Source organism: Felis catus, chromosome B1 (assembly GCF_018350175.1).
Source record: "Felis catus isolate Fca126 chromosome B1, F.catus_Fca126_mat1.0, whole genome shotgun sequence".
In the NCBI taxonomy this organism is placed as follows: domain Eukaryota; kingdom Metazoa; phylum Chordata; class Mammalia; order Carnivora; family Felidae; genus Felis; species Felis catus.
This window is the reverse complement of record NC_058371.1, coordinates 175,456,209-175,482,661: the sequence shown is the minus strand read 5'-3', so window position 1 is coordinate 175,482,661 and position 26,453 is coordinate 175,456,209. Positions and strand designations below refer to the sequence as shown.

Sequence of the window (26,453 nt, the reverse complement as noted above, 5' to 3'; positions counted from 1 at the left end):
TCAATCCAGGCAGCATCATATGAATTACACATTATTATTATCTTTATTTCACAGATTAGTAAACCCAATTAGAGAGCAAGCCCCCTGTCCAAGGTCATACTATTGGGTCAGGAGTCACCATCCAGCCATTTGGTGTCAAAGTCTGTGTATTAGATCAAAATTTTCATCAGGATTATGTTTGCATGACTTGAGCAAGAAGTAAACATCAGAGAAATAAATATTGTGTTTGGATGCAAATGTAGGCTGTAAAATAAATAGAAAATAGATATATGTCAGTATGATGTGAATGAAATCTTTCTAAATTGAATGTATATTAAATTTTATATATCCTATCAAGGGATCATTTAGAGATAATGTCAATAAAATGGAATTTTGTCACAAGATAATGATCTCCTGCTGTTACATAACCATGAACGTGAAACCAAGTTGTTTATTTTCAAAGCAGGGAAAATCAATCCCAGAATTATGTTCTATAACAGTGATTTTAGTTCTATTATACCAAAATGATGCATGTTGATTTAATAATTTTGCCTGATGGATGTTTGAGAGGGAAAATGACAGATGTTCCTTGCACCATTGTGAGCCAGAGGCATTCTGTCGGGCGTAGAAAATATACCTATTGTATGTTTTGCCTAATCAGAAACAGTCATCCATAAAAGTGATGAGGCTGTGCCCCTGTTGTAATCTGCACCTTTATGAATGAGATGATTTATGACCTGTTAAGGGTGCTGTGGTTTTAAACTTTAATCAGGGAATAGTGGTCAACTGTGCAGCCATAAGGTCTAAGAGAGCAGGATACATAAAGTCCTTAAAAATTTGAACTGACAGCAAAACAACTACAGAAAGGTCTATTGCACTTGGTAATGATCCTGACTCAACTTTCATTTTAACTCCAGCTGGAATTGTAGGAATTGTTTACTTGGGCCCCAAATAACAAAATATTTCAAAGTTTCACTTAGTCTGGAGTGTACCCAAAGACAGCTAACTCCCAGAAGACGTAATACATATTTGTGAAAACATATTGAATAACACCTCGTATTTTAATATTTGTGATGGCTTCCAAAGTGTTTCCTGTATATTATTCATTACTCATTTCATGTTCACAACCACCTGGAGAGTTAGACTGTCCTATGCTGATTAGCTGAGTAAATTGAGGGATGAGAAGAAAGGGGTGAAAAGAAAAAATCAATAAAAGGGTTAGGCGTTCTGATTCCTAATCCATATGCTTGCATCCAATTCCACCATAAAGCCTTTCTTTCTTGCAAGATTATCTGCTTTATAATGTTATATGGCTTGCCAGAGTTTACTATTTTTTGAAAAACAAAGACCTCTCTAATCAGAAAGTGTGATTTCAAATGCATTTCAAAGCTAAGGTACAAAACATTTGTTTAGTCCCTGCAGACAATTTTAAAATATATGAATATCAATATTTTATGAAACTAAATACATTATTAATTAGTTAAGAATTAACAATCAGCTTATAAAGCTTATGCTTATAAAGTGAATTTTAGGGGCGCCTGGGTGGCGCAGTCGGTTAAGCGTCCGACTTCAGCCAGGTCACGATCTTGCGGTCCGTGAGTTCGAGCCCCGCGTCAGGCTCTGGGCTGATGGCTCGGAGCCTGGAGCCTGTTTCCGATTCTGTGTCTCCCTCTCTCTCTGCCCCTCCCCCGTTCATGCTCTGTCTCTCTCTGTCCCAAAAATAAATAAACGTTAAAAAAAATTAAAAAAAAAAAATAAAATAAAGTGAATTTTAAAACATTATTATCTGAATTGAGGTTAATAGTATCAGTCTTTAAATAGTGCTCAGTACATGGTAAGCCTCTTCACCACCCAACTTCTAAATGACTGAGGAATTCAGTAAGACAGCTGATTAGTGGGAACCAAATATTACCAACAGAGCTAATGTTGTAGAATATGGTTTATACATTTGAGAAAGTGGTCCTCCTGACACCCAATCTCAGATTTAGACAGATATACTTACCCACTTATAGCAAATTAAAAAAAGACAGGCCATGGCTGGCTCAGTTGGTACAGCATGTGGCTCTTGATCTTGGGGTTGTTAGTTCGAGACCCACATTGGGTGTAGAGATTACTTAAAAATAAAATCTTTAAGCAAACAAAAAAAGGCAGGTCATGCCAGGTGGGAATTATCCCTTTTTATCCCTTTTAAGTCTCAAGAGATGGGTGAGCAGAGGAGAACAGGTACAAAAAAGGAAAGAAAGAAAGAAAGAAAGAAAGAAAGAAAGAAAGAAAGAAAGAAAGAAAGAAAGAAAGAAAGAAAGAAAGAAAGAAAGAAAGAAAGAAAGATGGGGAGAGGGAGGAAGGAAGGAAGGAAGGCAGGGAGGAAAAAAAATGAAGGAAGGAAAGAAAGAAGGAAAGAAGGAAGGAAGGAAAGTTCTTTGTTTTTCCTTCCAAAGCCACTCAAGATTTAATTCATTTAATATCCTTTAGGCAGAATAAGTAAGGAAGACATAAAAAGTCAAGATTATTATTCTACTGAAGTTCCCTTTCAAAGAAGAAAACATAATTTTCCATTATCCATCACTACTCCAGCCATCTAACTTCTGTTAATATTCTCTCTGCCAGAAAAAAGTTATTCATAATTCTTCGACTTCAGCACAGGAAATGTGATTTGCTGCATAACAAATCATTCCAAACCTTAGTGGCTTAAATCAACAATGATTTACCATTTCTCATCATTCCCTATGTTGACTAGGCAGATGTCTCCCTGTAGACCTACACGAGGTCACTCAAGCTGGACAGGCTTGGCTGGAAGGTTAAAGGAAACCTCTTTCACAACTTCAGAGCCTTTAGAGCCAGCTAATGGCTGAATAGAGGGCCTCTATCTTCCCCCACTTGGTCTCTCTCCATCAACATAATGCCTCAGACTCCAGGGCCTTTCCACATGGCCTCTCTCTACAAACAAACAAACAAACAAACAAACAAACAAAAGGCCTGGACTTCTTTGCAACATGACAGCTTGGTTGTAAGAGAGCAAAAGTAGGAACTTAGAGTCTCTGAAGGGCTGAACCCATGTTCTAGTAATAAAGGCAAGTCACAGATCCAAAAGGCAGGGAAATGGACTCCACCCACTAATGTAAAGAGACACAGAGAGAGCAGAGAGTGACAGCAGTCAAATTTGCAGAGAAATGAGTGCAAACTTCAAAGGAACTTTCCCCATGATTCCATTTTATGCCCAATCCTCTTCCCATCCTGGCCAGAGGATATCCGTCCCCACAAACAATACACTGCCTCTGGTCCTTCTGTATCCAGGCTTCCCTTCCCTAACTCCTTTGCTGTATCCAGTATTCTAAATTCACTCCGTTGACCTGTGGAGCCAGAAGTTTGACGGAGCATCATGGTGTGTTCAGGACCACTCTCTGGGAGCAATTCTTTGGTCCCTTTTCCTCACAGGGCACTCCATCCCAAATTTTTCCATATTATTCATCTTCAGCTGGAGCTCACCTACGACTCTCAATAGATTCTTTTATAGACACAAAAATTGTTTAAATCTATTATATACTGTTTGTAGATGATAATTTGTAGATGTAAATTATATATTATGTTACATGTAATATGTACTACTTACAAGGAATAGGTTTTGCCGGGTTTTTTGAATGAATTTTTTAATGTTCTATTTCTATTTGAGAGAGAGAGACTGTGTGTGAACAGGGGAGGGGCAGAGAGAGACAGACAGAGACAGAATCTGAAGCAGGCTCCAGGTCCTGAGCTGTCAGCAAAGAGCCTGACGGGAGCTCAAATCCACAAGCTCTGAGATCATGACCTGGATCGAAGGAGGATGCTTAACTGACTGAGCCACCCAGGCACCCTGGTTTTTGCAGTTTTTAGGAAAAAAATAATTGGGAGCTAGTATGAAACTCTACAATTTTAATACTTTCAACCCTTAAGATGATGCTACACTGTTACATCTTTAAGACATACAGTTACTCTGAATTAGTTCAATAATGGATTCAAGTTGTCAGTTAATAAATTAATATAATTCTGGGTGCTTAGAATTAAACTCAAAGCTAACTTAAAAACAATGCCAATGCATGCCACATAGGACAGGCTTCAGGGAAAGATTGACATCTATATCGATTGCATATGATGAGTATTTTTTTTTCAATATGTCTCCATAGCTGTGACATTCACAACAATTTTTTTTTTTAAGAAAATTAGGAGCAAATTGGCACACACACACCACACACACACACACACACACACACAAACACACACACACACAAAGCCCCTGAAATCAAAATAACAAAAACGGTGACAACTACCACAAACAAATATTGAAGGCTCCTATAGTCACATTTTCTTTGAATATGGAATTAACAATCAAATAGTCTGTGTGGCTAAACCTGACTCACAGGTTGACAGTAATGCTGCTGCTGCTGCTGCTGCTGCTGCTGCTGCTGCTGCTGCTGTCAGTAAAGCAACAATTCCAGCACATTCTAACTGGAAGAAAATGCTGAAGTGAACAGTTTCGTGTTCTGCTGCCTGGTCCTCTGATACCTGCCCCAGATTCTTGGTGCTAAATCACTTCTTCTCTATCTTTAAGGATTTCAAAGGAACACCTCTAATCTCAAACTTTGAATTTGATATCACTGTTCTCATTGCTCACAAGACAGTGACCTATACAGAACAAAAAATTCCTGGGACTGTCATAACAAAGTCCCACAAAGAGACTTAAACAACAGAAATTTATTGTCTCACTGTTCTGGAAGCTGTAAGTCTGAAATCAAGATGTCATCAGGTTTGGTTCCATCTGAAAGCTGTAAGGGAGTATCAGTTCTGTGACTATCTCCTAACTTTTGGTAGCTTCAGATGTTCCTTAACTTGCAGATGACATCGTTTCTCCCTGTGTCTTCACATTGTCTTCTCTCTATGTATGTAGATCTCTGTGTCTGAATGTTCCCTTTTTATAAGTATACCCAGTCATATTGAGTTGGGGCCCACCACAATGACCTCATCTTAACTTGACCATCTCCAAAACTCCTGTGTTTAAATAAGGTTATACACACAGGTGCTGAGGGTTAAGATCTCCACATCTTTGGTAAGAGACATAATTCAATCCATAACCATCATGAGTTTGGAGAAAGTCCAAACTCCTAGGGATAGCATAGGAGGGCTGTTATGATTTATATAATGTTACGATTCTCTGCTTTTCTCTTTAGGCTTATCTTTAGCATACTTCACATCTCAGTCTCTACTCCAGACTATTGAGCAGGTACCAATATCATTTCTCTGGTTACACATTACACATTTTTGCTAATATCTCCTTCTTTTGGGTTGTGTATAGGCCAATTAAAAAAAAAAAAAAGATTCCCCTGTGCCTCCCTAATTATTATGTCTCCAAGTCTCTATATTGAAATCACCCATTTAATTTTTGAACCGGACACAGTATTCATTTAAGCAGACTTTCCACTTGACCGGAAACTCACCCCATTTGTCACACCAATACCCATTTGCTCTTATTTTGTTTTATATATTTCTTCTTGGTGAGGTCATTTTGTACATGTCCCTGAGCCTCTGGCCCATAATGAGTAAGAATTTTTAGTCAGGAATTTTATTGTTGATCTAAGTTGTAAGATATAAGGCTCATGAACTAGCAGCTGCCATTTTTTTTGCTATATAGAGCATGAGTTGGCAGACTATGAGCCATAAACTTGTTTTCATATGGCCCTTGAACTATGATAGTTTGTACACGTTTAAACTGTTGACAATTTAAGAAAATTATTGAGACTCAGAAGAATAAAAATACATCATTTCAGTAAAAAATATGTGAAATCCGAATTTCAGTGTTCATAAATAAACTTTCATCGGAACTCACTCATTGATATATTTTCCATAGTTCTTTTTTTTATGCTACAGCAGTGGTGAGTAGCTGAAACAGAACTTATATGGTCCACAAAGCCCCAAATATTCACTACATAGTCCTTTACAAAAATTTGTTTATAATAAGATAAACTAGATAGAGTAAGAGAGAATGATGTGCAAGACTGAGACCCAGAGTGACAAAGAAGGAGGAAGACAAATAAAACATATACGCAGAAAAGAGTCTAGAGACATTGAATTCTAATAATGTCTAATTCTTATTGTTCCTAAGGTTCAGCAACATTTGTAACTTTGACCCACAAAAGACACCACATGAATAATAAAAATCATTTTTTTATTGCAATTAAAATTGCACCTGCAAATAAACTTGTCTTTGTTCTATAGTTGACTCTAAGCTCCTTAGGACAAGAACTAACTCATTTAGTCTATTATCTCAAATATTTCATTTCAGTAACTAAATGAATACTTGTTGGATGAATAAATACAGACACAAATATGTTGTTTCAAACTAAAAGTGGGAGTAGGGTTAAGGGAGCTAAACTGGATGGGTCCCCCTGTTCCCAAAGGGGCACTCTTTCTAAAATGTGCTTGTGAAAACATTCTAGAAGATCACACATATGGCTCTCTAAATCAACTACAGCCCCTCAACAAACAAACAAAAACAAACATCACAGACAGTTATTATCATTGTTCACAGAGTACAATGAATTCCCAGCAGTCGCATAGAAACTGTAATGAGTCCTGGTGAGAGTCTGAGTCTCGCTGTACTTTACATGAAATCCCTAGCTCATGCAACATTGTATATGAAATTTACTCAGCCAGTTCATCCTATATTACACTCTGTGACCTTGCAACCTGTCACAAATATCCTGAATGAGAGAACTTACAGCACTGCCACCATCATTGCAAGTTTGTGAACTTTGAACATGAGGTTGCTATTACCAGTAATCCCTGTTTTGGTAAAGAACTGTTATCTGACCAAGGCTCAGATTATCCCCACTGGCCACAAGAGATTTAGGTGCTTGGGGAGCTTTGCAAACTAATTTACCAAGCTAGGGTTCATATACAAACCTTCCACTCGGTTGTTAAGTGTGATGTTGCTATGTGTGCTAAAACCCTGAATAATACTGCCAAAATATTTGAGGGTAGCATAAATAAATCAGGCATTGTCTAAGGCACAAGGATTATTACAATCCTGGCCCAGCATAATTAAAATCAGTATCAGGACCCACTAAGATTAGTGGCTGCACTTCGCACCATTATCTCACTCTCCTACAGCTTTGCATAGACATCTCAGGCATGGGTTTTGAAACCAAAAAGATCAGCGTTTGAAACCTGATTGATGCTCTAGCCATTTGGGGAAGTTAAATAATTCCAGTTAGGCTTACTTTTCTCATCCCTAAAATGGGGATGATAGTAAAATTAAAATCATAGATATGATTGTAAAACAGCATAGTTCTTGGCACATAGTAATTAAAATTTAACAAATACACCAGAATACAGAAAGGCATAGCCCCTCAAATCTTCATCACAAACATTGTAAATGTCATTGATACACTGCATTATTTTAATCAAAATGTGACTACGAAAGCCATGATGAGATTAGTATGGTTTTATTTGTGCATAGTTTCTTTTGTCCTGCTAGATTTAGCATTCAAAAAGAGTAATTCAATGAGGAAGTAAAAATGTGATATAAAATAAGAAATGGATAGAGTACCTTATGCCATGAAGAATAGCTTGTGAAACCCAAAATACATGGCCTATTGGAGAGAAGTGGGTTATGATAGCTCATTTTAAATAATATAAATGTCTCTGTGTGGCCTTGAGTGGTAAAACAAGTAGGGGGAGGCAACAGAGGAAAAATCTGAGGTCAATACGTAATATTCAGTGTCATCAGTGGATTGAATATGTTTCCTCAATAGGTAATGATACCCCTGACAATGTGGATATTGATCAGTGCTTGACCAAGCCATGAGGAAAGGAATTCAATCCAATACCAAAGAGCTGATTGGACTATCTCTACAATAATTTACATCATTATTAGGCTGTTCCAAACTGGCCATTTAATAGATAGTTAGAGACAGAGACAAACATAGACATAGACCTTCCGTTCACCCCTTACTATTTATGGTTCTGTTTGGTAACCAAATAACAACAGTCAGAGACTATATCAAATGACCATACAAAATCCAGTATTTCAATTAAATTCTCCAGAAAATTCTGGGAATCATGAGGAATTCATGAGGGAATCTGGGAATCTGGGAATTCGTGAGGCATTCTGACATGTTCCACAATTCAAACCTACTGACCTGTTGTTGACTTACTTATTTTCACAGCAAGACGTTGCTGCCCGAGAAGATCCGGGAGCATTTTGACATCTCACACCAGTGTCCTCTCCATGCTCCTCTTACAGTGTTGTATTCAAATCTGTGCTGGACCTCCACAGCCTAAACAAGATAATGATAATAATCAACAGTTCATTTCCCAAATCTGCCTTATTCATATTCTGAGTTTCCACGCAAATGGACTTAGAACTGCCTACTCTGTTTCTCTCTAGATGCCACAGCAGCATCACAGAAAGCCCTGCCCGTTAAGCTCTCCAGCCAGGTTTTGCTCCAATTTCCTCTACTCGGGCTTGAGATGTAAATACAAACACACACTCACATACACACATAAAAACCCCAATCACGCACAGGGGGAGTTATTATCTAATTATGCAAAGACAGAGGCAGTCCCAGTAATGATGCACGTGGTTTACATTGATAATAAAACACTTGGCACCTTGATCTGGAACCTCTTTATATTTTTCCAAAAACATGTGGAATTTTATCCTAGCCTAGGGATTTCCCAAAATAAAGAAATGCTGCTACAAACATCTTTACTTCCAGAGACAGAAAAAAAATTTTAGCAACTTTTAAATGGCTCTTCTCCAGCCACCAAAAAAATAACGAAAACCCACCAGATGCAGCTATAAATCCTTTTTATCGTTGTTTTTTTTTTTTTTTGCATTATGGCCAAAAATATCATGAAAACATCATGAAAAAATTGTGTCTTTGTAATGCGTAAATGAAAATGCAGTTGTTAATGTGTAAATACACATTCAGAACACATGCTGTCTGAACACGCATGACATATTCAGCGCCAATGCAACAAGGCCGATGGCTGCACTTTTCTCCTTACACTGAGAGTTAAGTAGAAGTTCATGCCACACCACATAAACTGTCCAGCATTTCTTTTTTTCACAACCATTTACTTTCTTCCAGTGGTGCTGTCCGTTGTGCTCTTTTCTCCCCATGTACCATCTGTCTCCTCTGCTTCACCTCAACTTCTTTCTTTCAACATTTTAAGCTACTGTGACAAGAGTTAAAGATCATGGTAGCCATAAAATCTGGCTTGAAACCTTAGCTAATGTTATATTCTTTGAAGGTCCTCATAGGTAAAAGCCTTATAAACCCTTGGTGAAGAAACCATTGAAAGACAACTTCCCTGGTTCTTTTACAACCCAGAAAAGCAAAGAATAAACTTTTCTATGAAACAGCTGAAAATTAAAGTTTAAGCCCAGAAAATTTTGCATTCATCAGAGATTATCACTGCGACTGTTTGGAAGCTGCTTGTCCTCACAAAAGAAAGTAATATATTTTAAGTATGAGCATGTTATTATAAATGCTTTATTATTGTGTTTGTGATACAACGTCATGTCCTTACATCTCGAACAACAACATAATCTGATTAGGCATAAGAAAAGTTAGTCTTGTCTGAAATGCTACCTTTTCTTCATAGTTTCACTAGTATATGCCACATCGTAGATTTTAATTTTATATTTAAAAATGTGGTCTAAGTCAGGGAATTCATAGAAAATGGGCTGCTTTTGATACTATGTTTCTGCAATATAAGAATAAAAGAAAATCAAAGTTAGTAAAATAATTTATTATTCTGCCTGAGAGAAAGTGAGCAGTTTGATAAAACTTTAGTAAAACAAATTTAAATATAATATATACACAGAATATGCTTTTATGCTACTTTATATGTTTCAGCCATTAAAATATATCTCTACCCAAATATTACTAGCTTACCAAAGGTGATACTTTCTACTCTTTATGATCCTTGCTTCTTGTCTTCCCTAATTCAGCTAATGGATTGAACCATTTTTGAAGACTTAAGTTCGATATCAAAATTACCTTTTAATATTCCTGTTTCTCTTTCTTATGCAATAAACCAACCAACATTTACTGAGTGTCAAACAACCATGTTGGAGAAATCAATACGACAGATAAGGATATTCTTGCTATGAAATTCTTTTAGGTCTAATATGGAAGACAATATTGTCTAAATAACACAATGTGATAATTTTTTTTAAAAAACAGCATGCTATATGAGCAACATATGTGCTGTGTGAAAAGTCAGGTCTTCCTAAGGATATGTCATTTAAGCTGAGACCTAAAACACTGAAATGAGTGAGCTATGTGAACACATTGAGGACAAGATTCCAATTAGATAGGACAACCAACACAAAGGCATTAGAGAGAGGGTGATGATCTCAAAAGGAAAAAAAAAAAAAATATCTGCCTAGAGTGTGGGGAGCAAGACAAGAAGTAGATGAGTCTAAAGAGAAATTCAGGAACAGGGTTACAAAGGCCTTGAAGACTGTGTGTGGTGGTCTGTTGTCATTACAAAACCACCCTAACTTCTTTCACCCAGGTAGAACTCCAGTTTTGCTGAAATGTACACCCCTATATGAGTCCAAGAAAGTTAATGACCTTCCCAGTATTAGAGGTAAATTTTGTTTGGCATAAACTAACCATAGAGTTCCCTTTTCTCTTGCCAGTAATCAGCATTAGGCATATTACTAAACCCTAGCCAATTGGACATGAAAGAAAATCTACTGGGGATTGTTATGGTCTGAATCTCCTCCGTTCAAAATGTTTATGTTGAAGAATTAACCCTCAGTGGGACTGTATTTGGAGATGGGGCCATTGAAGAGTTGATTAAAGTTAAATAAATTCATAAGGGTGGTGTTCTAACCCAATAGAACTGATGTCCTCATAAGACAGAGAAGACGTCCTTTAAATATAGGGTTCAAAAGTAAAAAATATAAAAGGGGCATCTGGGTGGTGCAGTCAGTTAAGCGTCCAACTTCAGCTCAGGTCATGATCTACTGATCCGTGGGTTTGAGCCCCATGTCAGACTCTGTGCTGTCAGTTCAGGGTCTGGAGTCTGCTTCAGATTCTGTGTCTCCCTCTCTGTCTGCTCCTCCCCTGCTTGTGCTCTGTCGCTCTCAAAAATAAAATAAACATTAAAAAATAATAATAATAAAAATGTACCACGCATACACCAAGCATCAGTAAACTCCTATGGCTGTATTAATTGCAAGCAAAGTAAAATCAAGGAGTATTACTAAAAATGAAAAAGGATATTTCATAATTAAAAAGGATTAACTGATCAAGAAGACATAAAAATCCTAAATTTGTATGTACATAGTAATTTAGTTTCAGCCATTTTCCCATAAAATTGAGGAAAAGACCAAGACATGCAATTTTACACTTTTGTTTGACTCTCGTTCTCTCTGTTACCGTTCGGATCCCTTCCATGTCATTTCATTCAACCTCACGAGAGCAAATAGAGTCCTGACCGTGTTGTCACTTCCACATAAAAAATACAAAGTTCTAAATTTATTATCTTTGCTAAGCACTTGAAATGTTGCAAGAACGCATGGTGATTAGAGTTGATTTATGTGGTTCTGCAAGTACTTGGAACTTCCTACTTCAAACTGCGTATTATTTACTGGATCAGCCATAAACACAGTGACAAAATGAGAGTCAGCAAAAGTGACTTACGTTTTCCTGAAATCATATTACTTCCTGGAGACATGAGGCTTTAGGAAAAAGGGAAGAGGCACAGACTAAGGTCTTACGAGTGTGGTGTTAGTCCAAGAACAGTTACTGACTTTCTAAGCTGCTGTTTTCTCATTCGGTAAGTGGCATGGATTAGAAGTGTTTTAATAGGGAACAAAATAAGATGCTATGTAAGAAAGAAAATTTTAAACTATTTAGTGATTTTTCTCAAATAAGGTACTAGAAATAGAGTCTTTTATCTCAATAAAACAAGGGAAGGAAATTAATATTTATTAAAGACTTCAATGTGTCAGACAGACATTTGTGGTCTTTCTTAAAACTGAAAAACAACCCTAAGAGGCTATTTTTATTTTTCAAATGAAAAAAAATGGAGGCTTACAATAATTAATAAGTCATCTGAATAATATGACAATAATAATACTACATTATTTATGTTGCCATGGACAAGAATGCTTAAGAATTTAAACTCTCATGTGAGCATTTACTAGTCAGCTTACTTAATAGCTGAGTCCATTGGAGACTCAGTTTTGCCAATGGTAACACCAGAATACTATGTATTAGATTCAATTACATAGGTATTACATGAGAAAAAAATTCCAATGAAGTGATTAGCATAATGTCTACAACGTAATAAAATACTCAAAAGGCATGAACTCTGCTATAGTTAACATAATAGTATTAACAATAAAGATTTCCTTATTATTTTTAATTTTTATTTTTTAACTTTATCTATTTTTTAGAGAGAGGGAGGCAGAGAGAGCACAAGTGGGGAAGGATGAGAGAGACAGGAGACAAGAGAATCTCAAGCAAGCTCCCTGCTGTCAGTTCAGAGTCTGATGTGGGGCTCAACCTCATGAACCCAGAGTTTGAGCACCCCTACTATTTTTTTAAATGCTTATTTATTTATTTTGAGAGGGAGAGAGAGACAGACAGACAGAGAGAGACAGAGAGAAAGCGTGACCAGGGGAGGGGCAGAGAGAGAGAGAGAGAGAGAGAGAGAGAGAGAGAGAGAGAGAGAAAGCATGACCAGGGGAGGGGCAGAGAGAGAGAGAGAGAGAGAGAGAGAAAGAGAGAGAGAATCCCAAGAAGCAGGCTCCATGCTGTCGAGTCAGACAGAGGCTCAATCTCACAAACATGAGATCATGACCTGAGCTGAAATCAACAGACACTTAACCAACTGAGCCAAACAGGCGCCACAAGATTTCTTTAAACAAAGGCATTGAAGAGCTTGAGATGAAGGAAGCGTGGAAAGTTCCATCTTCTGTCTTCTATTTTAGGAAATGGCTATATGACTACAGATTCTATGGAATCTATTTCTGCCCCATTGGAATTGCCATACTCTTTCCTACACACCATGCACAGGAATCAAAACCTTTTGGAAATCATTCCTAAGAAAGGGCACTTTACATACACCTGTTAAGTGCACTGATAGCTTCTTTCTTTCTTTCTCTCTCTCTTTCTTTCTTTCTTTCTTTCTTTCTTTCTTTCTTTCTTTCTTTCTTTCTTTCTCTTTTTCTTTTTTTCATCTTCACAGAAAAGTAACTTGCAAGGGCACAGGAAGGACAAGTTGAAAACATGATCTTTGGAAAAGTGACACTGAAGGATTTCTTTGGAAATAGAAGTGAAAATATTTATCAAAATTCCATGAATATTAACAAATGGGAAAATAACAGGCTACTATTAGGAGATGAAACCAAACACTCAATCCCACTCTTTTTTGTGCTCCACTCCACAGGACTTGCTTTCCCACAAATTTCTACAGGGACTGCCTTGTCCTCAGATCAAACACGACAAACAAGCATGCATTAAAGGAGATGCTTTGTGTTCAGAATCTAAATAAAATGAGATACAACACTAGCAATATAAACCTCATCAGAGATAACATTTCAACTTTTAATCATTAACATTAATAACAAAAATATTTTCCCTGTACTTAATCTATGTGGAACAAAATTGTATTCTTTAAATATTTGAAAAGGATAGGAATTCAAGATTGAAAAAAAAAGCCACTTTTACCCTGGAGATGTGACATCCCAAGTGTCAAGAGAAATCACATTTTTACAGCTTACTTAGGAGCTCCTGGAAATCAAGATTTGGAAGAAATCCTCATAGATCCTTCAGAGTTTTGTAAGGGTAGTTGATAGTGCCATAATAAAAGTTTAAATTAAGAACCCACATTTTGGCATGTATCAGGCAAAAACCTGCTAACAATGCCTAGGCTGGTTTCCAAAAGAAATCAAGGAGTTCTGGCAGGCCAGCTGCATGTATAAGGTAGTAAATTAAAAAATAATAAAACATTCATTTGTCAGCATAAGTCTGGTTGCAAAGTATATGGCCATTATTTTGCAATTAGTGTCACTTACTACAATAGTGCTTTCGCAGCAATTCAGGATTTAGCCACAGTTTTCCAGAGCATTTCCTTCCACCACTTCTGAAAATTATTGCTGAGATAGTCACTCAATATTAAATCACTCTGTCAATTAGTGATTGTGGGAGACCACTCCCTCTTCTGTTCGACACATATAAGCACTCAGACAGTATGAGTGTAACTTTTTTTACAAAGTCATGATGTTTTGCATTAGCCAAAGCTTATAGGAAGATAGAACTTTCAAATATGTGCTTCCATCTTATCTCATCCATCAGAAGCAAATCCCAGAGCCAGCCACTGTATTATTTAATCTTGGCTTTGCCCATCCTCAACATTATTAAGTTCAGTTTTACTACTATACTTTTGAGTTTTAAACTTTGCTTGTCCTTTTCTTCCTTGCCAACTTCTTATGGAACTGATAATTTTATTATTACATAAAGGTATATTAAAAAGTTATTTTCATGTTTACCCCTCTCAAATGGTATTTGCACTTCAAAAGATGATTCAGGCTGCCGTGGTTCCTTGGGGAGTTAAGACAGGGAACTGATATATAAGATTTTGCAGGATGTGCCCCGCTTAGGACATAAAAGTAGTCTGAAATCCTTTCCAGCTTCACGTACGAAGCTGAATACTCTGACTCAGAGCAGAGACATCCAAAAAGGAAAGGTCCCTTATTCTTATTCAAGCAAGCAGTCTTGGGAAAGGGAGCTTTTACTACATTGTTTGATAGTATGTACCAAAGTGAATTGACATCGCGCAGGTAGCTAGTCATGTTTTGTGTTCCAATAAAAAGGGTTTAAAATCTCCTTCCCAGTAAAACAGCAAATGGAAGAATACCAATGCTACAGAGATAAAGCAACCACAGAGTGCTTCGTTTAAAGAGACAGACAGCCTGTATATACCACAAGCACAGCTATGAGCAGCAAAATATACAGGAGAGAGTAAGAGCCTCGCATTGAGGCATGGGTCAATAAAGACTCAAGCTTAAAAACCATAGTGGGCTTCAGGGCTCCTGAAGAATAATAGCAGCTGCCTAAATATGAATATCTTTATACATTTGCCCATAGTCATAGAGATGGAAAAGTAGAGCAAATAAAACTATTCTCAAGCATAACTGGGGGATGGAGAATAGTATACGGTTAAGTATATATGCACGTTAAGAAGTAAATATCTAAATCTTACAAAGCTGCCTCCAGACTCAATACCTAAGCAGAGTCAGGTAGAGATTGCATGTAAAAGAAAGCCCAGAGATGGCAGAAAGCACATAAAGACACCCCCCCAAAAAAGAGAGTAGCCTCTGACCCAGTGAGTCAGAGCAGTGCTAAGAAGAAATTGAACAGAAGGACTTGAATAACAGAAGAGTCTCTTGGAAGACACTACTATGATGGTGGGAATGAAGAGGGCATGTTTATTGGAAGACTTGCTGAAGGAAAGAAGAAAGTGTATGGTGAAAATCAGGGCATTACAAGGAAAAGAAAAAGGGATTATCACAAAAGCAGAATAATGTCTCTTAAAAATGTAAGGTCTCAATCTATTAACATCCAATGACACTGGCTCCCCAAAAAGGGTATTTATGAACTAAATTTTGTGAACCATGCAAAATTTCTCCCCATAAACATATAGGAATGCTGTTATTGCTGGATGAGAATGTGAAACATTTTTAAATAAACAACAACAACAAAAAAGGCAGATAAGATTCACACAAAGCTGTTATAAAGAGAAAACAGAAATTAGGAATCAGAACGTTTAAGTATATAAAAACACTAGGACAGAACGCAAAGCAGAGAAAAATTTTAGTGCAGTACCTACACTTGAAAAAAAATTCTTAAGCAAGCACTTGCCAAAATGAAAGAATAATTCAGCAACGTGGGAAAGAAATAGACAAAAACAGTAATGTTGAAATATCAGTTGAGTTTAAATCGGAAATATTAAAACCGACATAATATCACACGATTAAAGACTAAATGGCAAGATAATTAATACTATATATTTATCTGAAAATATGACAAGGGACATTTAGAAAGAGTAAAAATGCCCAAAAGAAATGAAATAAAGATGGAATCTAAAAAGATAGAAAAGAATATATGAATGAAAGGCCAAAAAAAAAAAAAAAAAAGAGGCACTAAACACATAACTGAAGAACCTGGAAAAGAATAATGAAACAATGAAACAGAGCTAATAATAAAGCTAGAACCTAAGAAAACTCTAGATGGTTTGATTTTTTTATACATTCTTTTTGGTGATTAACCAATGCTTACTTTCATTTAGTTAGTTCATCATTAATTAGTTTTCTTTTATTTTTTTAATGTGTATTTATTTTTAGAGAAGGGGGGAGAGAGAGAGAGAGATCAGGGGAGGGGCAGGAAGAGGGAGAGAGAGAAAGAATCCCAACCAGGCTCTCCACTGCCAGCGCTGAGCCCAATGTGGGGCTCAAACCCACGAACTACATGAGATCATGACCTGAGCCAAAACAAACAAGAGTCAGACACTTAACCAACTATGCCACCCAAGCACCTCTTAATTAGTTGTTTTTAATGATGCAATGCACAAGCTTGACCCTTCACCTAAAAGAAAAACTAAGAACTAGACAAACCAACTCCTGTCCCTCCCCAAATCAATAAAAAAAATCATCCTGAATTCCACATGCATCACTAATCTCATATTGTATTTATATGCATTACTAAAAAGTATGTGAATATAATATATAATACATATATAGAGACTATATATGTGTAACTAGTCATATGTATAGACATATACATATTTTAAACGCTTTTCATTTTATAAAAATGTACTTTTGTTCTACATGATCTTTTGAATTTACTTTTTCACTTAATGTTTTATTACTAAGATTCATCCATATTATTGTATGTCATTTTGGTACATTCATTTTAACAGTTATATTTATTATGTCATCACATGTTTTAGCTACTCTCCAAGGACATTTGTGCTGTTTTTTTTTTCTAACATGTTCATTATATTACATGTTGCTACAGTGAACCTAGTCAAAGGGTGGAAATTTGTGAATACTGAGTTAAAATTCTAAAGAGCAAAAAAGTCAAAACATAATTCCTTTAGAATCAACCCAGATGTTGTAGAGAACAGTCAATATATTTCTAAAAGTATCATGGTGGGCAAGGGTAGATTGAATTCTAAAACATTGGCAATTAATTGAAACTGACCATACACTGAAAGCCAAGCAGAAGAGAATATACTTTAATTGAATCATACAATGTATAAACACTTCCAGTTTTTCATAGTGTATGTCTCAATTCTCAGAAACATTTTGGGAAGAAAGTGCTCTGTCCTTCGTTGCCTCCAGCATTTATCTAAAACATAGTAAATAAATGTCAAAATAAAGGATAATTAATGAGTGAGCAAATGGATAAATCAACTAATGTGTCTTTCCAAACAAAGACACTTTTTAGAAACACTGTTAGAGCTTTGTTCACTAGTAGTTAACAAGTTTAAAATCAAGATTAAAATATAAAACATTCATTTGAAACTGATCTTTACTTTATTGCCAGGCAGCTCTGTACAATTAACTTCATGGTCTACTGTTAAAAAAAGTCTTTCTTTGTTATAATTATTTTCATGCTTATTTACATACATAAACACCCACACAATCACACATATACTCACTCCTTCCCCCTTCTAGAAATCTGAAACACATTCATATATTCTAATCTTTTTCTGTAAAATAAAGATGCTATCATAGTACTCTCAAACTGAAAGTAAGACTCCTTCCAGAACATTTTATGCATGCACAAATCACTTTATATAACTCTTATAAAAAATAATTTATTTACTCTCATAAAAATCTTACAACCTAAGTCATATTCAATGTTTTCAAATTTAAAAAAGTATATAAAAAACAAAGACAAAAATGCTTATATAAATTATCCATATCTTTACTTGTGTAGAATTAAAAAAAAACACTTTGCAAAATAAAATAAATTTGGGAAAACCAATGTTTATTTTTTAAGTCAGTGTTGTTTTTGATCTACAGTAAGTATAATAGAACAATTAAAAATTTGAAATATAATCACCTAAAATGTAAAAGGAATGAAAATGAAAGGTAAGATACATACAGATTATATGAGAAGAAAATACAAATATCCAGTAGAATTTTAAAAATCTATAATAATTTCTTATAATGAAATATATCTATTAAATGGCAATTAATGTTTTGGTCTTAGTACATCTAATATACAGATGTAATGCAGTTAAAAGTTCTCAAATAATGTTTTTGAATATTCAAAACAAAGTTAAAAATGTTTAGCTTATTAAATAATCTATATGCATGTTGACTTAAAACAAAACAAAACAAAACACTAAATTGATGATGACAGACCTAAGGCAGGGCATGTTCAAGGAGACTGAGTAAATCTCATTTAAACCAGTGGCGAAACTGATAGCATGAATCATTCATAGCTAATTTGTCATTTTATCTTTTGCTCTTGCCCCCACGATATTCTATTTAATCACTTTTCCTCAAGTCCTGCTCTGGACTGAGCACTGTGGCTGGTTGGGTTAAAGCAAGAATGGTGCATTCTAATCCTATTCAGGCAAGACCGATGTTACCATGTCTGTAATTTTTTTTAACATTTTTATTGATTTTTGAAACAGAGAGAGACAGAACATGAACAGGGGAGGGTCAGAGAGAAAGGAAGACACAGAATCTGAAGCAGGCTCCAGGCTCTGAGCTGTCAGCACAGAGCAGGACACGGGGCTTGAACTCACAGACCGTGAGATCATGACCTGAGCCGAAGTTGGAGGTTTAACCGACTGAGCCACCCAGGCGCCCCTGTACTTTTTTTTTTTAATGCCTTCTATATAGAAGGTGTGATATTATGTAGGTGTTGAGTGGTTTAAGCTGTACTCCAGGGACATTCAGTGTTTCATCAGTAAGTCACACTCTGAGGGTGGTCCACTATCATTCCGTCAGAAAAGCCACTCTAGAGTCAGCTTCCACAACTTCAAGTCTTCTTATCTAGCACAGATATGTCATTAGCAAAAAAAAAAAAAAAAACATTAAAAATGGATTTTCTTGGGTGAAATTAGTAGTTTGTGAGCAGAATGGATATTTAAAAAGATTTTCCTTGATGAAATATATATATATATATGTTATTTCTTTCTATATAAAGTTATTCCTTTCTTTTATTTTGGAGAGAAAGAGAGAAAGAAAGCATGGGGAAGAGGGACAGAGGGGGAGAGAGAAAGAGAAAGAGAATTTTAAGCAGACTCCACATTCAGTGCAGAGCCTGATGTGGGGCTAGCTCCTATGACCCTGGGATCATGACCTGAGCCAAAATCAGAGTCAGATGCTTAACTGGCTGAGCCACCCAGGTACCCCAAAATATATCTTTTTTTTAGTGAATGGCTTAAATATGTTAGATATTTCTACTAACTGAATATAAAACTTGTATCAGATTCTTCATACTATACCTATAATAGCAGACCTATATACCTATATACATACCACAGCACATGCTTTGTTCTATCAATGGTTCTGGGGATTCTTGATTGATTTAGAATCAATCTAATTCTTTAGGTGATTAGACAAAATGCTGTGTTACAATGTTATTGTACTTGTTTAAGAGGAACCTTACACATAGGGTGAATTTCTAGCACCTAAGAAGAGTAAAAGATGAACATTCTTCGAGCTCACAGAACAAGCAGTGGTACAGTTTAATGCCTGCTTGTTAAGTGTCTATGTAGACACATTTGTTTAGGACTTTTGTTACAACCTGGTGGTGAGCTTGTGGAAGAGTAGCCAACCCTCGCCTAACATTAATTATAGACTGCCAATGTTGCAAACTGTCACACAACAAAACCAAAACAACTTAATAAAGAGTCTGATGTCCTTTATTCAAGAGAAAACAGTCTATTGATTGGGGGAGTGCAGTGCCTCACAAGCAGGGAAGCGATCTCAAGGGATTTTGGCAAAAGGGAGTTTTGTAGAGCCTTAGAGAAAACAACATGGAAACAGGACATGATTGGCCATCAGGTATGGGATTTCTTTACATGGCTAGCAGGTCCTACTCTCTGGGTAAGGTAAGCTAGTTAAAGTGGAGTTGAAGGACTGTGGTTGGTGTACATTAAGTCTCCTTGATAGGTGTTTCCTGTAAGTGTAGACTGACTTACATTTAGATTCGATGTGGGCATGGCCACTGGGACACTATTTTGTGGGTCACAATATACCAATTAACTGAATCATTACCAAACAAACAAATGAAAAACAAAATTTAGGCGTTGTGCTTTAACTAATGGGTTTCAACTAGCTCCCAACAATAAACAGTGTAGAAACGTAAAGCTGTGTCAAGGCTGCTCTCAGTTTTTCAACATTAAAGACATGATGATATCACAGAAGCAAATGGACATTTAGTCATTATCTAAAATACAGTGTCTGTTTAGTGCTGCAATCTCATAAATTCTCTGTTATTATTTAACTCAAAGCTAAGAGGCAAATGGACACAATGATGGTGTTATTTAATGGCAATTAATTCTTCATTCATTCATTTCATTATAAACTCTGAGCATTTTCCACCAGGATTTCATTTGCCAAAAAAGAAAGGAATTTATATAAAGGATTTCTTTTTTCCTTAATCTTTACATGCATGATAAGAAACAGAAGAGACCAACTATTGTAATTATCGGAGGATTTTCAACCTAAGAATCTGTTGATTTATTTCAGAATATGGGAGAAAACTATAGTTATTCTAATCTCTGTGTTAGTAAGAGTTTATGGTCTGTATTTCTCAATTTTCAAGGAATAACTAGATTTGTGTGCCAAATTCATTGATTCTAGCAGAGTGGGTAGAAAGTAAGGTTGTTCAAGATAGGAAATTTCCTGGGCTGAGATGCAAATACTTCTTTTCTTGTGAATTTGCTTGTTTTGCAACTGTGCCTCTTCAGAAGGAGCATTTGAGTTTTGAAGATGAAGAATAACTCATTTTTTTAAAAAGTATGTAGTTGGGTAATCCATTTAAGGATAACACAGTAAAGGGGTCAATTAAAATCCAGTGTTTGGTGAGTGAGCAATGATCCACCAAGGGCACCAAATGCATACTAAATACAAGATGGACAAAATCAACAATATATGTACAAATGAAATAAGGCAGTATTGATTTATAAAAAAACAAATGAGAAAAAACTACTTAAAACAGTAATTTTTCCTCCATATGACAACAGTAACCTCCAGAAAAATAAATAAAGTAAAAAGGTATTGCTTTAAGATAATACAAAGATACAGAAAGACAAATACCATATGATTTCACTCACATCTGTAATTTTAAAAAGGAAACAAATGAGCAAAGAAAAATAGAGACAAAAAAAACAAACTCTCACATATAGAGAATGAACTGGTGGTTGCCAAAGGGATCTGGTTGCCAGGTTAGTGTAATAGAAAAAGATTAGGGGTACATTTATCTTGATGAGCACTGAGCAATGCATAGAATTGTTGAATCATTATATTGTACAGCTGGAACCAATATAACACTATATAAAAATAATAATAAAATAAAATACTAGAAATAAAAAAACAATGTTTAACACAGATTTTTACATTTTTAAGTTGAAACTTTGAGATTTAATTCCACCAGTTAGTGAAAGAATTCTCCGAAGTTCTAAAGCTTTAACAAAAATAAAATAATACTCAGAAGAATTAAACACAGGCATGTCAACTGAACTCCATGGCAGTTATCAAATAGATTTAAGTTAATTGTCTTGTAGACTCATTAAACACTTGTAATTATTTTGACAAATTCTGGGAGTGTTAGACTGATACCCAAAGACAGCGGGAAGTGGAGAAATCGTTAAAAATAGAAATGATTGATAAATTAAAATTAATGAAACAAAAATTGAAATGATATGCATATATATAAGTGAGAAAATGAAGAAATGTCAGATCATTTAAACGGTAAAAATAGTGCTTAAAAAAACGCATATCACGATCAAAAATGTATGAGAAACAGAAACATTGTCATAACAATGAGTACATTACTAGTTTCATGCTTGAACATCTCTCAGTTACCTCATGTAATTCTCACATCAACACATGAAATTGCTCATTCTTATCTTCATTTTATTAAAAAAAAAAAAAGCCAACTTCTGAGACACCTGGACAGCATATATGGTGATCTGAAGTCAATGCCATAGAATCTGTACTTTGTTTAATGTCTTTTGAATTCTGATTGATTATTGCTTTGGAGTGTCTGTGAATACCCTGCCTTTGGAGGCACCATTACAGCTTCTGTGGTTTCAACAGGAAAACTATGATGCATATATGCAACACTGATGTGTGGACGCACCAAATAGCTTTGCTTCAAATGGGAAAAACTCCAAGAAGACCCTCTTTAGACATGAAAGAGAAGTTCTTGGAGAAAAGTGAGAGTGTGTGATAACTCCATGGTTCACTCTATCATGTCAGATATTCATTCTGCCTAGACAGATGGTCATTTCTTCAACCTCATGCGGCCCACAAGGAAATCACAGACAGATTTGCTTCAACAGTGGGGTCCAGTTAGCAAGTGTTCCTTGAGAGTTTATTTATGTAGGAGAAAGGAAGTTGTGATAGTTTTTTACTGAATTCATTATTACTTAAGCATGTCCACTGCATGTTTAAAGTCCCCAAGGAAATGTCTTTGAGAGATCTATGTTCTAAGGCAGGGGGCATGCAAATATAGATAACAGAGCCTAAACCTGATGCAAACACAAGGTCTCTTGTTTTCTCTGAAGACTGTATAGCAATAAATTCACTGAGTTAAAGCAAAAGAAAGTTGTAAATGAGATTTTTTTCAAAGCTAATGATTTGACCCCTCAGGAGTCACATTTAGAAACTAGAAATAATTGTGACTTCCTATTAAGGATCAAAAGAAATTCCTTTTTTTTTTTTTTTAATATTTATTTATTTTTGAGAGAGAGAGAGTGAGCTGGGGAGGAGCAGAGAGAGATGGAGACACAGAATCTGAAGCAAGCTCCAGGCTCTGAGCTGTCAGCACATAGCCCGACGCAGGGCTCAAACTAATGAACTGTGAGATCATGACCTGATCCGAAGTCAGACACTTAACAGACTGAGCCACCCACGTGCCCCCAAAAGAAATTCTTTATCAGAAACCTTTGACAAACCAACCATAGAAATAATTCCACTGCATATGTGTGTTTGTGTAAATATACGCCTCTGTGTGTCTATATAAACTAGTTCAGGACTGGATATATTTAGAGAAATAAACAAAATTCAACGTGACCAAAACACATGTTCCTTAGGAAAAGATGTAGTAAACATATTTTCACTGGATGTCCAAAAATATTAGTTTTTAATCACTTTGTTTGAGATTGTATATTTAAAATTTCTGTATCTAGTTTCAACATGTTTTTTTTCCCAATAATTTAAGAGATTTGGAAAGCATCCAGAGCAGAGAAATTTAAATGATTAAAGAAGTCAACACAAAGTCTTAAGTGAAAAAAAAAAAAAAAACTGGAAGAGCTAAATTTGTATAACTTATCAGAAGAAAAACATTTACAAATATTTGAAGGGTGTGAAGAGGAAGAAGTAATAGCAATTATTCAGCATAACACACAGGAATATGATATAATAAAACAAAATAATATCAACAAGCAAAAATTTCTTTGGTACCTTGAAAACATCATAACTTTGTTTAAAAGGACAGCAAATAAAAAATAATTTCCACCCTATCAGATAATTAATTTTCTATTAATATAATTAATAAAATATGACTTTGGACTGTAAGATAATATACACTTTGCAAAAGACTTGAAGACTAATGCCAATTATAGTAACAACAATAACAATAGTATCATCTGGCAATCACAGTTCTGACTCATTTTATTTTTACAATTAGTCTGTAATTGTAACTATTACTATTCCCATTTTACGTATGAGGAAACTGAGGGAAAGAAAGGTAAAAGAAAATGATAATGCCTAATCATTTGTATTTCTGTATTATACAATATATTATTAGATAAAAATAATGTAGCATAATAATCTAATAATTCACATTAAGTATACACTTTTAGTTATGCAATAAGTGATAGTTGTTTGGCTAGTATTAATAATGTAACAAGGTAATTAAGATGAACAACTATTTCAAAATAAATATTTTTATTCAATAGATTTGTTTGTAATTAGAGCATGTTTGTATGTTCATACATAATTGGTTTTATAACACAAACGAGAACACATGATAATGTTAAGGACTCCATTATTTATTCTTTTTGTTTTTAATGTTTATTTTGAGAGAGAGATAGAGACAGAGTGTGAGTGGGTGAGGGGCAGAGACAGAGGGAGACATAGAATTCGAAGCAGGTTCCAGGCTCTGAGCTATCAGCACAGAGCCCGATGTGGGGCTCAAACTCATGAACCATGAGATCATGACCTGAGCCGAAATCGGACACTTAACCGACTGAGTCACATAGGCGCCCCTATTGTTTATTCTTTAAGTATCCTTATAATGTGCGTCTATAGACCAAACCATTAATTATAAAATTCAGCAAATAATTTATTACTACACATATTTGGACCATTCTAGGCCCTGGTGATATAGCCAAGAACAAGACAATTAAGACCACTATTCTCATGGAACATACCTCTAATGGGGAAGGAAAAGATAATAAAGAAACTCTATTAATGAGAGTTCTCCACAGAAACAAAACTAATAGGATAGATGATAAGTTATAAAGACAGATGATAGACAATGATAGGTAGATATATAGATGATGATGGATAGATTGATAGATAAATAGAATTACTGTAAGGAACTGGCTCATGCAATTATGGAGGCTGATAAGTCCAAAATATGCAGAGTGGGCTGGCAGCTGGGAGACCCAAGCATAGCCAATGCTACATTTCCAGGTGAAAGGCCAGCAAGCCTTCAGTTTAAGTCTGAAAGCCATTCACTGGAGAATTCTTCTTGCTGCAATAGGGAAAGATCAAACTTTTGTTTTATTCAGACCTTCAACTGATAGGACAAGTCACACCCACCTTATGAAAAGTAATCTGCTTTCCTCAAAGTCCACTGATTTAAATGTTAATCTCATTCAAAAACACCCTCACAAAAATACTTGGAATAATGTTTAACCAAATAGCTAGTCACGCCAAGGCCCAACCAAGCTGTTACATCAAATTAACCATTACATGGTGAAGTAACATCATGGAGGTCTGTGGGATTTGAGTGGTCAGGAAGTCCTCTCTTAGGAGGAAATGTTGAAGATAAGATGTGGATGACAAGCAGTGAAGTGAACACGCATGGGACAGTCTGTGGGAAGGAAAACAGCTCTGTGAAAGCAATGTAATGGTGAGTCAAGTCAAGGAGCACAACAAAGACCTTTGTGACTGGAGTGCTGAGGAGAGTGAGGACAAGTAAAGATACCAGATAGGACTAGAGAAAGGTCGTGCAGCTATGGTCTGCAATTCAAGTTTAACGTGGAGCAGGATGGAAAGCTGCATTGTTCCAAGTGGTGGATGGCCCATAAATCCACGAAATCCGCACTGATCCCAGCGGAATTCTCCTCCTTCAGCATTTGTAGGGTTTGAAATAATGTTCTTCTACATATGATCAGTAACTAGCAGCCCACAAACATTTATTGAGCACCTAATATGTATACCAATGACTATCTAATCATTGGGGAATGAAAGAATAATGAGACATCATCCCTACTTTCAGTACATTTCGATCCCAGCCATAGAGAATAATGCAAAAACATAATTTTACCTCATGTTTATTCCCTAAACAGAAATTCTGTTGTGGTACAATAGCTGATGGGTGATGCATAAGGTTACTAATCCTGGAAAACTGTCGGTAAATTTACATATGCAGACAAAACCAAAGATTGAATTATTAACAGCTTAAACATTGTTTTTTTTTTTTTTTTTGCATTTGTTGTCAAGAATTTGAGCGTATTGTGTAAGACAATGAATTTTACTTTCAGACTACCTAGGAATATCTGAATAGAACAGTAGAACATTTTCTCTGCCAGCATAATTTCAATTAAATCACCTTATAATGAACTAAGCTAAAACACAAATACAACCTGAAACCTTAAGCAGCAAATTCTGGCTTTAAAATCAAACCTAAGTTTGCTTTCAATTAAAAAAAAGTCTCAGTTTAATAAATGTTATGTTAATAAGGAGAGACTCAAGTGGTTTAAAACCCTTTTTTACAGACATTGTCCTCTATAAAAATAATCTACCTAGACATCTACCCAGAAAAATAAATAGGTAAAGTTATAGATATAAGCATTTTTACTGACCTCAATACAGTGTAAATACTTCTTTTTTATTTGTGATTGCCAGATCAGCACTACCCTATGTCTGTGTATTACATATCTAAATTCCAAATCTTCACAGGGGCAGAGTTTTAGCTTCACATTCA

General features: G+C 35.6%; 1 long non-coding RNA gene across 1 annotated transcript in view; it reads right to left on the bottom strand.

The window, feature by feature from the left end:
- Nucleotides 1-8,157: 8,157 nt before the first annotated feature.
- LOC123385089 overlaps nt 8,158-26,453 on the bottom strand; it is a 271,320-nt gene continuing 253,024 nt past the window's right edge. Inside the window, exon 4 of the long non-coding RNA XR_006597153.1 lies at nt 8,158-8,288. This is a non-coding gene — a long non-coding RNA (uncharacterized LOC123385089). The remainder of the gene's footprint in view (nt 8,289-26,453) is intronic.